Genomic DNA, 15,845 nt, shown 5'->3' with positions numbered 1-15,845 from the left:
ACCATAGGTGATACTATAATATTGTCTATTTATATGGAAAGAACTATCTAAACACTTTGCAGACATTTTCTCATTTAATTTTCACAGCACCCTCTAAGATAGGTAAGTATTGCTATTATTTCCATCTTACAGGTGAGGAAACTGAGATAGAGATAAAAGAATTTGCCCTAGGTTGTACATTAGTAAATGGAGGAGCTAGGTTTAGAATGTGGACAGTCTGCCCTTAACCCTGTGGTATACTGCCTTCCAAGGACACTGTATAGGATGTTATACTAATTATCAAAGTGACCAAGCAAAGATTTAGGCGAATTTTTATTTAACTATGGTTTGCTTTTCTTTGAGGCCTAAGTGTTGGGTATATTTGCCAGTGTTTGGATTCTTTTTACCTTGTCATAAGTAATAAACTCCTATGAAAAATAATTAGCTAATATAAACAGTTTCAGAATAATTAACATTGAATGGTACAGACTGTGTGATAAAGCTATTTGTGTTCCCTTGAGCTTGAAGACACGTTGTGGTCCAGCCTTCCACTATGTAAGGATACTTGAAATAGTGATACACCTACTGCATGGACATCACCACTGGATAGCCTCTTTCTGTTAGACAACTGTAACTGAAAGTTCTGTGCGTTACAATCTTGGGAGGGAGAGGGAAAAATAAGTGTAATATGGGAGCATTTTTGGGACTTGAGGATTGTCCTGAATGATGTTGCAATGACAGTTACAGGCCATTATATATCTTATCATAATAGAAAATTTTGTGGGAAAAAGTATAAATTACAATATAAACTATAATCCATGCTTAGTGGCAGTGCTCCAAAAAATGTGTTCATCAATTGTAACAAATGTACCACACTAATGAAGGATGTTATTAATGTGGGAGGGTAGGGAGTGGGGCATATGGGAATTCCCTATGTTTTTTTTGTGTAACATTTATGTAATCTAAGTATCTTTTTAAAAAACTTAAATATATATTAAAAAAAAGAAAAAAATCTCTTTGGAATTCAACAAGAGCATTTTAGAAAAACACCTAAAAGAGTTAAAAATCAAAATAGTTCTGGAAGAAAGGAATCATTGTTACCTTGAAAGGAATCAGGAACTTTGATGCAAGATACATAAATGCTTTTTCACCTATTGTAAATAATTGTTTAAAGATCACAACATAAAGCAACCTTACTTTTTTTCTAGACACTGGTTCTTATTCTCTGGGGAGCCTCATAGTCTTCTGAAAATCTAATAAAAGCTATGGGAAATCTTCTCATGAAAATGCTCTAAAAATGGCACAAAATTGCATATAATTTCAGATTTTTCTTTTCTTTTTTTTTTTTTTAAACACTTCTCTAGAATCACAGAGCCAGAGGAAGTAAGTATGACAGGGCTCCTTTTCCCAGTCTTCAGAGGTCTTTTAGAGATGCTTAAAGTCACCATAAGAGAAATATCAGGTTAGAGGGAGTGTTTTTTTCCTACTAAAGAATCTAATGCATTTCAGATTATTTGCCTTAATTATTAGGAATTATTGTTTATCTTTTCATACATTATCAACTAGAAAAATTTCTGCAGTCTAGTTTTTGTTTTATAATTACTTGCTGGAGGATGTCATTGTTGGAATAATACATTGTAATCTATGATCAGCATTTTTTCTCTTCTCAGTGATTATAATTCTGTCAAAAGCAAATTTGTCAAGGTTGAGCTTTACAAGTATGTTCTAGCCAGAACCCTGTGTTAATTGTTGTTGTTGTGTTTGTTTATTTTCTGCCTTTGGTGAGATTGAATGCAAATACTAGTTAAAACTCGTTTGATATTATTTTACAGCTGGGCTGTTTCAGTACAATTCAGTGAGCATTCGTTGTGTGACCATTATGTGTCTCAGGCATAGTGTTTTAGTGTCTCAGCTGGTAAAACAAAATACCATGCAATAGTTTGGCTTAAATGATAGGAATTTGTTGGCTCAAGGTTTTGAGGCCAGAAGTCCAGAATCCAGGCATCAGCAAGGTGTTGCTTTCTCCCAAAGACATTGGCATTCTTGGGCTAGCTGCTGGCAATCTTTGGTCCCTGGTTTTACTATCATATGAACATGTACGTGGTGGTGTTTTTTCCTTTCTCTTACGGGTTCAATTGACATCCAGCTTCTGGCTCCTCCTTGTCACTTCTCTTTCTGCATCCAGTTTCCTTTGTTTATAAGGACTAAAGCCATATTGGATTAAGGCCCACCCTCATTCGATTTGGGCATACCTTAACTAATAACATCTTCAAAGATCCTGTTTGCAAACGGATTCAAAGCAACACGACCAGGGTTTGGGGCTGACCACACCTTTTGTGGGAGGCATGATTCATCCCAGCAGTGTCATTAGGCGACCTAGTCAAGCCTCAGACCCTTCTGAGCTCTCTGCCTTCAAGTCAAGATTTGGGTTTATCAAACCTGGGACTCATACATTCATTTTACTAGGTCAGGATCAACATCTTTCTGCCCTTTCTTCTTTTTCCTTTTGTAAGTGAAGTGGACTAGAATAGAATGTATTTTAATGGATTTTTTTTTATTGGGCAGGTCATAATACAAAAATTTTCCTGACTGTTTATTATGACAAAACGTTTGAAAACAGTGGTCTAAGTCAGTGCTACTCAGTTTGTGTTCCCTGTACTGGTACCAGTTTGTTAACTGTTGATTACTTGTCTGTAATGGCTTAAGTACAGGAATTCAGAATAATCATTTAGAAACTTTTGAAGCAATTTACTTGTTATGATTTTCAAGCACTTGATCAGTTTGGATGTTACTAAACTTTCACAGTGAGTCACCTAAGTTGTGAGCTGTGTATTGTTGAGAAGCACTGTTTGCAATAATTTCCGAATATCTTAGACTCAGACATTGGTGAGGTAAAGGTACATATATCCTCTCAGAATAACAAGTTTATCTTTTGGAAAAATAGGCATCATGAGTTGGTAATGTGCAGTAGTTTCAGATAACAAAGACATTAGAGTAGGGAATATAATGTTTTATATGATCCTTTCGTTAAAAATAAAATACTAGTAATTTGTTAATATTGGAAAATATTGGAACTCTAATTTAGCTTAACTTTTGTAATCAGAAATAAATTATCAATCACAAATATAAAAAATATTATCTGCCTTTATAATCACAATTCATCCTTAAATAAAAGAAACAGTTAAATGAGTTTCAGTCTGTTCTATGTGATGGTATAAATTTGAAATTAATCACAAATACTTTTAGAACTTTAAAAATTTAGCAAATATTTAAAATTTAACTTGCATTAAATTTTAATTTGTAGAGTTAAATGTTATCACATTAAATATTTTGAACTAATTTAAAGAGATTTAGTGATGAGAATGTTTGATAAGGTTCTACTTCTTAACTGATAAATTTGAAATTAAGGACTATATTGAAGTTATTTAACAAATAAAGAACTAACCTATCAGTGGCTAAAATAGTTACATTGGTCATTAATTCTAAATTCCTTGACTCTGGTAACTACTAGAATTATTTAAATATTAAAGATATGAAAAAAATTACATGATAAAGTATGAAAAATTTTCATTTCGTGTGCTCTCCAAGTTATTTAAATTATTTTTAAATATTAAAAATATGGAAAAATTGATGAAGTATGAAAATTTATTATTTAATAAATTATTTAAATATTAAAAATATGGAAAAAATTAGATGATGAAGTATGAAGAATTTTCATTTCGTCTGCTCTCCACAAAAGACCAACTTTGTTTTCCTAATAAAGCTACACTGCATGCTAGCATTCTTATTATTCCCTTGAATTTTACTGAAATACCTCAAAATACTAAAAAAAAAAATTATTTTCGATTATGTTTAGCCTAGACAAGAATAGAAGAAATGTTTCTGGAAAAAGGTAGTGGTAAAATTTTGCCTCCATTATATAGGATGGTGCATATAAATGTGAACCTCAAAGAGTCTGTCTCACACTTCAAAAGTGTGGAGAACAGAGAAGCGAATGTGGCTCAAGCAGCTGGGCTCCTGCCTATGATGTGGGAGGCATTCAGTTCCCCATGCCTCCTAAAGAAGACAAGCAGGACAGAGAGCTGTCGTGACGGACTGACGCAGCAAGATGTCACAACTAAGAGACATAGCAAGGAAACACAGTGAGAGAGACAACAAATGGAGCAGAGGTGGCTCAAGTGATTAAGCCTCCCACCTGGCTGACCCTGGGTTTGGTTCCCAGGGCCTTCTAAAAAAAAGACGAGCAGACAGCAAGTGTAAAACCACAACGCAGGGGAGAGAAATAAATAAGTAAAAATAAGTAAATCTTAAAAAAAAATTGAAAATATTTTTTAAAAAAGTGTGGAGAACAAATAAGATTTTTTGCTGTTTTCCGTTTGTATTTTGTTCATTTTGATATATTTAAGTTTTGGGGCAGGTTTTAGTCCCTCTTTCTTCCCTTTCTCTTAGTTAAGTAGACTTACATAGTGCAAATCTATGTAAAGATTGGTCTACTGCTCAACATTAAGATTTGGTTAAGTACCAAATACCTAGCTGTCTGTTTGTCTTCATATCTCACTGCTCTCCCCAGTTTTCACTCATTTTTTGCATGTTTGACACATTCCTCCCTTGGGAACTTTGCACTTGCTATTTGGTCTACCTGGAATTCTCTAGTTCAGGTTTCTGCTAAGATTTTGTCTTGTTATAGAGGCCTCCTCTGACCCCTTCTATAAAATGGGAAGTTCCTGGTCCTGTTTTGTTGTATTATACTCTATAGCACTTACTGCCATGGGATATATTGATATATTTTGCTTATTTGTTTATAGTCTGACTCTCCCAAGTTGAATGTAAAGCACTTTCAGAGAAAGGGCTTTGTGTTATTCATTATTGTAACCCCAGCAATTAAAACAGAGTCTGCTCTGGGCACATTTCATTCCTGTAGTCTAATTCTTTCTGGATTGTTGGTAACATATCACTTTTGATGGTTGTAATGGGAACCATGGTTCCAGTTCCTTTATTTTCTTAAGACTGGGAAGAAGTTGACAAGAACCTCAAGAAGTCATGTGATATGGTATCTCAAGATCTGCATGGCCACCAGATTCTGAAGCTAACTGCTGTCTTGAACAGTATACCCAATTTAGCATTCATTATGAAACCTCCAGGCCATGCAAGGGAATTGACACATAGCCCCATCCTTCTGGAAAATGAAGTTATTAGAAATTTCCTGTTGCTATGGGATTCTGGTCTCTAGAAAAAATAAAAAGAATGGACTGAAGACTTGTGTTTCTTTGTTTTTACACCTGTTTAAGCTTTAACTAGAAATTTTCTGAAGAACCAAAACTCTTATTTGTGTGTGTGTGTGTGTGTGTGTAGTTCAGGCTGCAAAATGTACACTCTGAATACGAAAAGATGTATTATCTCTGTATATCTATGTAACTACATATATATGTATGCCTGTTACAGTGAGTGACTTTTGAGATTACCCTAAACTAAAGATGGCATTCTATAAATGTGACTGAAAATTAATAGTTATTAGCTAATGAAAGTTTAAAGTTATTTACTATTTCAAACCATTACAGTATGAAGTTCTTTAGCAAAGTTACTTCTGTGACTTTCACTTTTTTTGTTTAATATTGTACTTATAAAGCAGAGTGTTTGAGCTTCATTTAAGCACCTGGAGGACCTAGATTCACATCCTGGCTCTATCACTTAGAAATTCTAAACTATGGTCAAATTACTTAGCTCATTTGAATTTCTGTTTTCTGATCATTTAATGAGAACAATAACTACTTTCTCAGGAAGAACAAATGAGATATTTTATGTAATGGGCACAGTAAAGTTATTGCCATTTGGTAGGTACTTAAGTGATATTTTCTTGACTACCTCTAATTAATCTCAGATTTTTAAAAATTGTTTTTCTCTCTTAAAAATTATCCTGGCAGATAATGTTTTTTTAAAAAAATAATAGTATGTAATTAGAGACAGATATTTTCCACAACTCCAGAGTCACATCTCCTACATGGTGACTGGAAAAGTAACTATTCACTATTTACTGTGTGCCAAGCACTCTGTTAGGTGTGTTACATGCATGACCTCTTTCCATCTTTGAAGCAATTCTGTAAAAAAGGTATGACATTGTACCAACAAGGAAACTGCAGAATGTTTATCTTGTTGATTATCTAGACTTGCAACAATTTAAATCTTGATTTAGCTATTTTCCTATTCTTGGGAAGAGCTTCAGAAAATGCCTGATTATCTAAGGTTAGGGCCTGTATTTCTTAAAGGTGTGAGTCTGTTCCCCAAAAAGAATAAATAGAAGAAATTTTAGGCTATGAAAAGTGTCTGCTCATCCTACTTTTATTCAGCTTTCCAGCATTTGACCCTTACGAAAATTTTCCTGAAGTCATCAATTTTACATGCATTGCTGGAAGTCTATGAAAATCCTATCATACATATGGTCTTGGTATTGATGCTTACTCTCCTAATACAAATTTTAATCATATTTGTTTTAAGGACATTTGAACAGGTGCATAAAAGTGCCGGACAAATGTGTAGGTATAAGTGGACCTTGTGATTTGAGGCTGTATGTATTCCACAAAAGCATGTTCTTAAATCTAATCCATCCCTGTGTGAACTCATTGTAAGTAGGGCCTTATAATGAGGTTACTTCTGTTAGGGTGTGAAGTGCCTCATTCGTCTTTCTGGATTTCTCTCATTGAAGTTCTTTATAAATGGACTGAATACAGAGTGAGAGAAAACAACAGGAGCAAGAAAAAGCTGAAATCAGCAGAACCTGGGAGAGAAGGGAGACACCAGCAGGCACTACTGTGTGTCTTGCCATGTGGCAGAGAAGCCAAGGATTGCTGTGCCAGTCTTTGGGAAGAAAGCCTTGCCTTCTTGATAACTTGATTTGGACATTCTCATGGTCTCAAAGTGTCAAATAATAAATTGCCATTTTATAAAGCCAACCCGTTTCATGGTATCTTCTTTGAGCAGCCTAGGAATCTAAAACAGAACTTTTAATTTTTTACAGACAGATAATTTGCTCTGCAAATCCTATTGTTTTCAAATTAATAACGAAGTACTATGTTGATTAAATAATTGTCTTTTTTTAACTCATTGGACCTGGAAGAGATGATATATTAAGTAAAAGTAATTACCACTGTGCCCAAAGGAAGCTATAAACCTAGTAGATTATAGATTACTTGTTTTTATCAACTCTAGAGGTATTGCAATTTATGCCTACCATGAAATTGAAGTGTAGCTTGTATAGAAAAGAAAAAGGACATTATACTTGTCAGACTCTTCTCTTATGGAATGTATGGTACATCATTTTCACTTGTTCTTTTAGGAATTTTAAAAAAACATTATATTACTAATGGTTTTATTTCTAGTATATAGAAGCAGAAGATGAGAGAGGTTTTGAGAAGACTTTATCATGTATTAGCAAATGAACTGAGGTGCTGAGTAGCAGAGTTAAAAATAGTGCTATAAATGTGTCCTTAATCCTGTAACACTAAACCTGTCTCTTCCCTAAGCTTCAGCATCAGTGAGTGGTTTGAATTTTATTTGAATAGGTGGCTAGAAGTTTAGATAGATGATTTATTCTCAAGTACTGTGAAATTTTGAGAAGAGGAATTGAAGGAAAGAGTCCTGCAACAACAGAAAGAAAGAGTAATGAGAAGTGTGTATCTCTTCTCTTTTTACCTTTCAGTGCCCCAGTGAATTGTAATCAGGGTTTTTCATTATATGGAATGACTATGAAGTGTGGAGTCCAGAAGAGCAGTGATTATGTAGGATTATGTATTAGATTTGTTACAATCAAAGCAAAAAATGATTTAAGCCAGAGGTTGTCAAACTGTGGCTCACAGACCAAATCCATCATACTGTCCACTTTTATAAATAAAATTGTATTGGAATACAGCCATGTTTATTTATTTATGTCTCTGGTTTCTTTCACTCTACAATGACAGAAGTGAGTAGTTGCAAAAGAGACTATGGCCCACCAAAACTAAAATATTCTCTTGCCCTTTTCAATTAAAGTTTCTTATTTTGTAACAATGGGGCATATAAAATAGATTCTTTACATAAACACCCTTTATTGAAATGGTATTTTTGTTAAACTGGAATTTTACCCATGGTAAGAGTGACTTATCCCAAACTTTGAAATTCCTTTTATTTATCCATGAGTATATCTAAAATATTATACTATTTTCAACATTCTTTTTTCATAGAAATTGTTTTTAAAATGCTAATTAGAAAAATGCATTTCTTTCTTTAAATGACCTTGAGATTATTTTGACTATGGCCATGAAGCACAATGGACAGATGAAACCTTTCCCTGATAAAAATATATTATTGCAAAAAAAATGTAGAATAAAGAAAATTTGTACTCAATTTGAAAAATTTCAAGACAGATAAAATAAGTTTCGGAATGTAGAAAAACATTTATTTTTGTAATGTGTATTAATATTTTTAAAATATACCTGTGGATAACAAATTAAATTTCTCATCTTTGTTGGAGTATTCTAGAAATTTAAGCTTTGACTAGGCCAAACCAATTTACCTGGAATATGACCACATTAGTTTGAGATGTGCCTACAGTTAATTTTTGTGTCCTGAACATTTTTTTCTTGGACATTGAATTGATTGAAATTTGATTCTTTTTTTCCGTGGCACTGCTTTACATTCTTGTTACCTATAGAGGTGACCCTTTGTTAATATGTTCCCATATTGACCAAGTATTCTTGCTACAAAATGGCCAGCTCAATGATGAGGAGTTAGATGAGAAGGTGTTGCTAGAGAGCCTTATTGCTTGGATTGGTTCTGATTTTAGAAATGGAAGCAATTTGATTAATGCTTTAATAGCAAGACCTTTGGAGATGCTTTTACCAAATCCTGAAATAGTTTGCTAAAGGCTACTGGGAGTAATATACCAGAAATAGGTTGGCTTTTATAATGGGAATTTATTAGGTTAAAAGCTTACAGTTCTGAGACTGTGAAAATGTCCAAGTCAAGGCATCATTAAAGAGGCTGTCTCATTGAAGGTTGGTTGTGGGCAAATCGGGTACATGCAGCTTCATCTAAAGATGCTTTTTTTCTCAGCTCAGATGTGTGCAATCAGGTATTGCTTGTCTTTCCCTCTCCTTCAGGCCTCTCTCTCAGCCTCTCAGAGGCCCCTTTCTTTGCTTCTTTGCTCTGCTAATTCCAGCCTCTGGCCTTTGGGACCTCTCTCTCAGCTTCTCAAGGTTTCTCCGTCTCTGTGGCTTTTTTTCTGTGTGAGTCTTCTGCTTTCAGTCCTCCGTTTATAAAGGACTCCAGCAAGAGGACCAAGATCTACCCTGGGTCACATCTCACTGAAGTAATCCAGTCAAAGTCTCCCCCAACTGTATCCAATCCAATCCAAAGGGTCCCATAGAATCAGGAATGAATTAGCTTTAAGAACATGATCTTTTCTGGGATTCACAAAAACCTTCAAAGTTCAAGTGTCTAAGGCTCAGTCTGTATTTGATGGATAGACAGATAAAGGATGAACTCAAGTGAGGAATGTCAAGTGATATAAAAATTGTCACCAAAAGTAGTTACTTAAATTTATCAGTGTTCAGTTGTATTTCTGAAGAGTTTAATATATAGCATTATTTTGGTAAACTTCAGCCATAAAAAATAAAGCAACAAACCTTGAGAAGAACTGAGCTTCTCGGCTTCTGCTAGGTGAGAAGGATATATTAGAGGGGGAATAATGTGAGGATTGGCATTAAACTTCTTAGTGATCCAAATTATTTAACATTTCTAACCTAAATTTCTGAAATTTAAACAATATCTTGTATATAGGTCCTTCTATTGAGCTCATAGTAAAACTCTATTAAATGGTATTTGTAATGCTGATGCTGATGTTCTCATTATATAATGACAAGTATTTATCCTTTTAAATTTAGACTAATTCTCCCCTCTCCCCCATTTTCCCCCTTGAAAATAGTGTAACCGTTGTGTCAGGGAAGCTCCCATAGAAGTCCTTTCATTCTTTCTTCAAAATCCGCTCTCTCACTTGATTCATAGCTGATTAATGAAAATTTCTTCTCAAACATCGGCAACTGCTATGGCCACCGGAAAAAAAATAATCACAACTAAAGCACTCACCATTGCTTAGGGAAATAAATGACTGAATACCAGCTGCCTATTCTGGATTTATCAGAGCCACACCCAATTTAATGCCAGGTACTAGCAGAGATGGTCCCATGAATTCAGATAGGTGAGGACAATTCTGCATCTACCCTATTTCCTTTTTTCTACCACTTAAAAAAAAAATATGTCTTGATTTTGGTTATATCTTTATTTCTATATATTCAAAGAGGGAGAGAAAGAAAAAAAGTATGTGACAAGTGCACGTGTGTGTAGTGAGTAGAATTTACTGTAAGGAAGATGTTGTAATATACTGATAAGTATTTTTAACTTCTGTTTATAGGAAATATCTGTATATATTCTTAAATCATTTGAAAAAAAAACACTGATGCATTGCCATAGTGATTTAAATGTTTTAAGTTTTGAGATTTTGGGAAAGTAGACTGAAATAAAATAAAGTTTGGTGAAACTATTAAGAGAGGCACCTCTCCCTGCACACTTGAGTGCTCACTCATTTTCCCCCTGGAGTTGCTTTGTTATTGCAAATTGACAACTTTGCAATTAAAGTGATTAATGATGTACCCTAGTGTTTATGGGTCCTGAGGTCATTGGCCCCAAAGATGTCTGTGCTGTGGGAAACTTACATAGAGTTTATCTCATAGAGAGTGAATCAAGAATCCTCCTCCTTTCTGTATGATTATTTATGAGTTACCCATGTTAGGTATGGTTGAAGGAATGACCAAGAAGTAATGAGTTATGTGAGTAATCTTTATCAGTCTAGCCGAGTTGCTTGTTTCAACAAAAATGTGAACATTCATGGGTTATTTTGTTAACTAAAAACATGTTATTTAATAAAGAATTATTAGAAAAAATGCACTGTAGTTAAAAGTATAACTTAAATAAAATACCACTCATTGGGTGCCCATAAGATGAACTTTTTCTTAATTGTTTGATTCTGATCCTTGATAGAGCTATTTGTAAATGCTTATTTGTAGCATTACTTTTCCTGTATATTATTCTAACCAGGGCATCACAATTCTTGTTTTGATACAATCCGCTATAACTTAGAACTCCTTTCAGCTCTTAAGCTAGAAGTTTTGAAATTGGTTATAATGCATCAGGGATTTTTATTTTGTATACTGCCTTTAAGAAAAATCAATCAACTTCCAAATAGATTGTTCTAGCCACACTGATGGCTATATTTTTTGAATTCTGTGAGTGAGGATAGACCGGGTTAAGGCACTAGTATCTTACCATGATGTATCTTACTCAAGTACATGATTTCACGCTAAGGAAAGAAAGAAAAATAAGCAAATTGTTGAGTCCATGGCACAAAGCCATTGCCAGGATCTCTTCTGGTTTGAGACTCTCACCCTACAAAAAAAAGTCACTTGTAATTATCACTGTAGTTGAAAGGGAGATATAATATCCCATTGTATTTGCCAGGATTTGAAGAGAAAAATACAAGAATCATTTTTATAATTATACCTTGAATTTTAATACTCCTTATTTATTTATACATTCTTTAAAATATTCATTTACTAGTAGTAGTGGCATTTTGAAGGTAAAAGAATGGATGTTCAATATGTTTTTCTAAAGAAAAGAAAGACAACTATAGAAATTGTAATTTTGAGAAATTATTTTCTTTATTCACATACTAGCGTTTTTTCTCAGGGATATAGGAAATTAATATTCCAGGAAAAGTATTTCCCTCCTTAACATTGATTAAATTATGCTCATAGTTTTTGGATATTTTGTTAAATACAAAGTTCAAGAAACCACTAGTTTGATAAGAAAGGTATTCTGTGTAGCAAAGATTTCAGGAATTTTAAGAATTGTAGTATTTCTTTTCCTTAATTTTAGCTACTTGTAGAAGACTTAAGTAAACATTGTCAGGCTTTGCAGAGATTTGCTCTTCTTTTAAATGTATATTTGCAATACCATTTCTCAGGTTTTTTTTTTTTTTCCTACTCCTGCCAGTCTTGAAAAATAAAGAGTTCTCTTTCAAGTGAGTATGGGCAATAGGAAATTAAAGGTTCTGAGAGTCCAATGGTTAAGATGCTTATGTAACGTTTAACTTATGTGTTCCCGATATCTTTGACAGCAGAACTTTTTTTTTAGAAAGTAATTTTTCATGAAACGTACTTTGTTTAAATGTTGGTGTTTTTCCACTTGTTTTTTTCTGTGCACTGCCCCTGCTGTATATGCTTAATTTTATCTTCCTTTTTACACTTGATATCATAGAGTCAGCAATTTATCATGTTATTTCTAATAATATTAATTACTATATAATTTTTCATCATGTTATAGTATAGTTAACCATTTCCTCATGGTTGTTTATTTAATAAGTTGTTTCCAACTTTTCACTATTTTAAGTTATAATGTAGTGACAAATGTCTTTATACATAAAGTTGTTCCTATATTTTATTTCTTCATGATAGATTCCCAGAAGTTGATTATTATGTTGATAGGCATGAGCATTTTTGAAGAATTTTTCTAAATGCTCAGTTATTCTCCAAAAGAAATGCAGTTCTTCCAGCAACATATAAAAGTAATCTCATAAGCATTGTATATTAACATTTTAAAAATCTTTATACCTGTAAATGAAAAGGTGGTGTATTTTGTTTTTCATTTAAGTTGTTCTGTGATAATTAGTAACATTGATTATTTAAAGTGCTATTGTTCATTCATTTTGTAGTTTCCATTATCATGTACTCCAGATTTATTGACCCACAATGATATAGTGCCATTAAGTGTATGTAACTACACATAAATATAAGATTTATATAACATGTTGAACATTTAACATATGATTAATACATACTGTAGATTTTTATGTACATAAACTGTTAAAAATGTTTTTTCAAATATTTCAGTGTAGAAAAATCATTAGACTTCTCTTTACTCTAAAAAGCAAAATAACATACTAAAATGAAGATGTTTTTAACTGAGGATTCAAAAGTTATATTGCTTAAATGGTGTTGTAGCATACTTTGTAGATGAAAGTTCTACAAAAATACTGCCTGGAATTTTGAATTTATGATGACATGAATTAAAACGGTAATCAGAGAGAGGAGGGACATGTCATTGAATTTACAAGGCTTTTAAAAGCAACGAAAACTGACTTTTCAGATTTTAGAATTTTTTGGTGAAATCAAAATTCCAAACTTACTTTCAGTTCATACGATATGTTAAAACTCTTGATTATTCTTTGTTTTCTCAATAGAATAAGAGGTTGGACTCCAAAATTGATGATAACTAATAACCATTATGGGGGTATTTTTTAAACACTCTTTAAGAACTAACACCTAGAAAAAACTAAGGTGTTTGTTTTCAAAGACATAGGATATATGATTTCACTCTTAGTTTGGAAATGTAGTGACTCTAAAACATCATGTTCTTTTTTACAAATTATTTTAAGTTGTCAGAAGTGCTTCATGTCTATATGTAAAAGGGCATCATCATACCCTCTATTATGGCAAACTTTCAATCACTTCTTGGATGGTTTTAATAAGTAGATGTTTGGTAAATTACATTCTTGTGTGAAATTTTTATGAAAGGAAGATTCCACTGTTTAATTGAACTTGCTTCCTTTGCTTGTTATAATAACCCTATATGCTAAAAGAGAAATTGTCTATTTAAGAGTAAACATGGAAAATTATACAGTCACACAGAATGTAATTCTGTGTTGTAGTAACCAAATGCTAGCCTTCATTGTGACCTCTGTTAAGCTAATTTTTCAGTCAGTGCCTGCCCTAAGTAACCAAATTAGTTGTTACTGGAAAATTCGGTCGCTGCTAAAAATGTTGATTTGGGTTCATATCTAGGTTAAACTCATAGAGATTTGAGAGCCTGTCTTCTATTCATGATCTGTTGTCTCTGTAAGTAAAATGATCATGGGTTAGAGCTTTAAATTGTTATTGCTCCTAGAGTTACAGGGTGCCTAAGAGTTTCCTCCTGAGAGCCTCCATGTTGCTCAAATGTGGCCACTTTCTAAGCCAAGCTCAGCATATAAATGGATTACCTTCCTCCCAGCATGGGACATGACTCCTGGGGATGAGCCTCCCTGATGCTAAGGGATTACTACCAAGCACCGGATGGTGATGTGACTAGAAAAAGACATTGAATAAAAGGGGGAAATGGTAAAGGCAAATAAGTTTATATGGCTAAAAGACTTCAAAATGAGTTGGGAGGTCATCAGAGGGATCATGCTTATGCATGTCTCAGCAGGATCTTAGAGACAGCCAAATAGTTTCAACCCCAGGTACTGGTGCTCCTGAGGGCTATGGAGACACCCAGGTCCTATGGTCATGGCAGATGATTCTGGAGTTCAGTGCCTTGCCAGTGGGCCCTACTTTGGAATTTGTGCTGCTGATTGTGATGGAGTTGGACTAAGGTATGACTTCTCTACACATGCCTCTTTCATCCCTTTTTAAAAAAATTTTATTGAAGTATTTCACTCATACATAAACATAAAACAATAAGTGTATAGTAATAGTTGTGAATTTACAAAACAAACATATATGACATCATACAAGAGTCATTACTCACCCTATCACCAATACCTTGCATTGTTGTCAAACCTTTTTAACTAATAAATAAAGAAGCATTTTCAAAATAGTACTGCTAACCAGAGTGTTTCCCCCCAACCAACCCGATTATTATTATCTTTATATCATTTGTATATGAATATACATAAACAGTAAGTGTATAGTAAAAGTTGTGAACTTACAAAGAAAACATGCATAACTTCTACAGGGTTTCCATACATCAACCCTCCACCAACACCTTGCATTGTCATGAGACATTTGTTACCAATTATGAGAGAATATTGTCAAAATCTTACTACTAATTATAGTCCTTATCTTACATTTGGTGTGGTTTTCCCTCAACCCAAATTATTATTTTTTAAAATTTCTTATGACAAGTGGTAAACTTATAAAACAATCATGCACGTATATGTGCAAAATTCCCTAACAACACCCCTCTATCGACACACCACACTGTGGTGGAACATTTGTTACAGATGAGATTATATCATCTGATTGTCACCATGTCCATAGTGTACATTTGGCTCACATTTTCCATACTGCCCCATTATCAACATAGCACATCTTTGGCATAGATACAAGAATATTATATTATTACTGCTAACAAAAATATGGAATGCTTCATGAATTTGTGTGTCATCCTTGCACAGGGCCATGCTTTATCTTCTTGGTATCATTCCAATTTTAGTAAATATGCTGCCTAAGTGAGCACCTCTTCTGTCCCTTTTATTGAACCTGTGGTTGGCGCTGGTGTTGGTGTATGCCCAGAAGATTTGAATCTCTGGGCTGTCCATGTGCCAGCTGATCCCTGAGCCTCAGCAGTGTTGCAGCACCCACTCTCCCCCTCATTGGACTTACCCAGGTCAGCTGACGGGGAGGTGAGGATGGTCGACCACCATACCAAGGAACTAAATCCCATCCACCAGCCATGTGGGATCAAAGTCCCCTCTCAATTGAGAGGTGGAGTGGGCATTGCCACCCCAGGGTCCTCAGGATGGAGGAATAAAATATGAATTAGAGTGGACTTACTGGTATTCTACTATAGAATTATTGTCACTCTAGCAGTGGAAGAAATTATGTCATTGATATGGAGACAGTGGCAACGGGAGTTGCTGAAGACAGGGAGAGGGAAAACGATGTGTGATATGAGGCATTTTTGAGACTTGGAATTGTCCTGAATGATATCACAGGAACAGATGCAGGACATTATATGTCCTG

The 15,845-nt window shown here is 34.0% G+C and overlaps 1 protein-coding gene and 1 non-coding gene across 12 annotated transcripts in view; one reads left to right on the top strand and one right to left on the bottom strand.

Moving 5' to 3' along the window:
• The window catches only part of PDLIM5 (PDZ and LIM domain 5), a 235,059-nt gene that overhangs the window by 111,857 nt on the left and 107,357 nt on the right, over positions 1-15,845 (top strand). The window lies entirely within an intron of this gene.
• Positions 15,233-15,339, bottom strand: LOC111767037 (U6 spliceosomal RNA). Its single transcript, XR_002798934.1, has one exon. It is a non-coding gene; the product is annotated as a U6 spliceosomal RNA (small nuclear RNA).

The sequence above is a fragment of the Dasypus novemcinctus genome, chromosome 1, assembly GCF_030445035.2.
Source record: "Dasypus novemcinctus isolate mDasNov1 chromosome 1, mDasNov1.1.hap2, whole genome shotgun sequence".
Classification (NCBI taxonomy): Eukaryota; Metazoa; Chordata; class Mammalia; order Cingulata; family Dasypodidae; genus Dasypus; species Dasypus novemcinctus.
The sequence above is the reverse complement of the archived record's forward strand: the minus strand, read 5'-3'. Positions and strand labels throughout refer to the sequence as shown.